This window comes from Silene latifolia, chromosome Y, assembly GCF_048544455.1.
Source record: "Silene latifolia isolate original U9 population chromosome Y, ASM4854445v1, whole genome shotgun sequence".
Lineage (NCBI taxonomy): Eukaryota > Viridiplantae > Streptophyta > Magnoliopsida > Caryophyllales > Caryophyllaceae > Silene > Silene latifolia.
Genome location: NC_133538.1, coordinates 201,912,223 through 201,914,893, shown reverse-complemented (window position 1 = coordinate 201,914,893; position 2,671 = coordinate 201,912,223). Strand labels below are relative to the sequence as shown.

At 34.0% G+C, this 2,671-nt stretch overlaps 1 non-coding gene across 1 annotated transcript; it reads left to right on the top strand.

Moving 5' to 3' along the window:
- The first annotated feature begins 1,265 nt into the window (after positions 1 to 1,265).
- Positions 1,266 to 1,372, top strand: LOC141635361 (small nucleolar RNA R71). Its single transcript, XR_012540056.1, has one exon. It is a non-coding gene; the product is annotated as a small nucleolar RNA R71 (small nucleolar RNA).
- Positions 1,373 to 2,671: the final 1,299 nt, after the last annotated feature.

Below are 2,671 nucleotides of genomic sequence, written 5' to 3'. Positions count from 1 at the left end.
CAACTGGTCCCTAAAAGTCACACCTATAGGATGTGTTTGAGAGATGTGGTTATAGAAATATAATCACATTGATGCCTTATATGACTAAACAGTTAGTCATTGTGTTGATGAGACAATTATTTAATGAAGATTAAATAATATTAGTTGAGACAATTAATCTGTCGGTTAAGTAAATTGAATATAATAAGTTATATTTAATTAAATGTAAGTAATGTTAGCTTGGACGAATTAATCTGTTAATTCGTAATTAAATGTAATCGGTTATATTTAATATCAACAAGATGAATGTGTTATAGTGGTAATAGTGAGGGTACTCAAACCAAGAGGTCATGGGTTCGATCCTCACTAGATGACAATTTATATTTAACACATTTTTATATTTTTGGAAACCGAAAATAAGGAATTAAAACTCCTTATTGTTTCGGTAATTGGGCCGGAAATTAGAGGATGAAAAATCCACCCTAATCTATCCTTATACACGGTTTAAGAGGGTGAGATGGGTGAATTCATTCTAACCTAATTTTTGCCCTAACTCAACCTTGCCTCCTCTCATCGAAAAAAAAAACACAAAAAAACCTAAAAATTAATCAGTTAATTTTTGGATTGATTCTAGCAAAATCAAAGGGCATTTCTCATATCGTCTTGGGTGCAACTGATAGGAGAATATCATTGCAATATTGTTCATAGGCCATAAAAGCTAGGACCGAAGGTTATTTCTTAATCCTTTACATTTTGTTTATGCATTTTAGTTTTATGACTCGTAATCATCACTTTATAATTCATTATAATCCTTAAAAATAAAGGGATGCATACAGATAAATCGCACAAGCTTAGGATTATAAGCCCATCCTGGATTGTAAGTATTAGAATGATCAGGGTCCCATTGTTGCTTCCCATTAATAGCATTATCTTGCTCAAGCATTGAAGCATTCCCACACCCAAAAGAGTCATGCCCATTAACCCCACAAAGGTTACATATGGGCGATGAAGAACTTGAACCACTACTCAATTTAAGCAGAGCCACTTATTGAGATAGATCATCAATTTTGGCTTGCATCACATTAACAAATTCATTTTTAGTCTTGCTCCCTCGAACATGAAGGTCACTACCCCAATGATAAGTGCTTATTGCTAGATCCTCTATGAGGGGCTTGGCTTGCTCCCAAGAAATCCCGTCTAACTGCCCTCCCTCAGCGGCATTAAAGTTCAATTGCAACTCTGGTTTTAAGGAATTGTAGAAAGTAAGAATCAATACACAAGATGGGATCCCGTGATGAGGGCATTGCCATTGAAGTTCCTTGTACCCTTCTCAAGCTTCATAGAAAGACTCGTCTGCATATTAGATGAATCCTGTAATATCATTTCTAAACTTGGCAGTATTCCCTAGTGGAAAGTATTTTTGGAGAAAAGCCGTAGAAAGCTTATCCCAAGTATTGAACGAGTCAGGAACACAATTATTCAACCATTTACGTGCACTTCCTCAAAGAGAATAAGGGAATAACCTCAAACGAATGACATCATCAGAAACTCCATTAATCTTGATGTCAGCTTTATCAAGTAATGTATTCAAGTGCTCATTGGGGTTTTCAGTTGGTGATCCACTGAATTGATCAGTTTGAACAAATTGGATCAAAGAAGTCTTCAACTCAAAATTGTTTGCCTCAATCTTTGGCTTTGAGATAATTGAATTGAAGTTTGGTTTTGGAGAACTTTTATCTCACATAGAAGTCATGATGATTGGTGAATCAGATTCTATAAGAGACTCAAAAATAGTATCTAGTTCAGGCTCCTTTCTCTTCTTCTTTCTTTGAGCGTTTTGTCTCCTAGATGTAGCTTCAATCTCAGGGACAAATAACAATTCACCACCATAATGTCATGTATGCATATAAGACTAACAACAAAACTAAAGAGGAAGAATCAGTAACAAAATAGGCGTACTTGCGGACGTTAAAAAAACTTAGTCTAAAGTAATCTAAAATTAAGTAATATCAAACCGTTACTTCCCCGGCAACGGCGCCAAAAACTTGTTCAGTTATAAATAACCGCAAGAGAACGGTGTCTGTTGTAGCACTTACGGGTCGATCTCAATGAAGTGATGGTCGAGTAATAGTCGATTTAAGATTGATTCATCTACGTTAGATGAATATTTGTGTATGTGTCAGGTATGACAGAATAAAATTAAGATATAATAACTAGATAATGAGATTAATTTAATAATATAAAGCTCAAGGACAACGGTATCACGATTAACATAGATTGATCATCATAGACTATTGAAAGGAACAACATATTGAATTGTGTAGTTAGGTGAGACTAATCTTTTGGTTTTTACTGTAAAAACTAAAAGCAATACTTGTTATTCTCTCTCGAGATAAAATAAGTCTTCCTATAATGAAATAATTCCTATTCTCATGGGACTTATAACACATATAGGAGCTTTAAAGACCAAAATTAAAATGTCTCAACTATAACTCTCACCATTCTCATAGGACATGTCTAATTTTGACTCGTGCTCTCTAAATGGAAATTCAACTCTCATTGCAATTTCAAATAAGTAATAATTAATTATATTTAAATCACAATATATATGCTAACTCAAAAGGACTAAACTCAACTCTTATTGTTGTATTAATCACAGCAATGTATATAGATTATGACCAATTGTGGACAC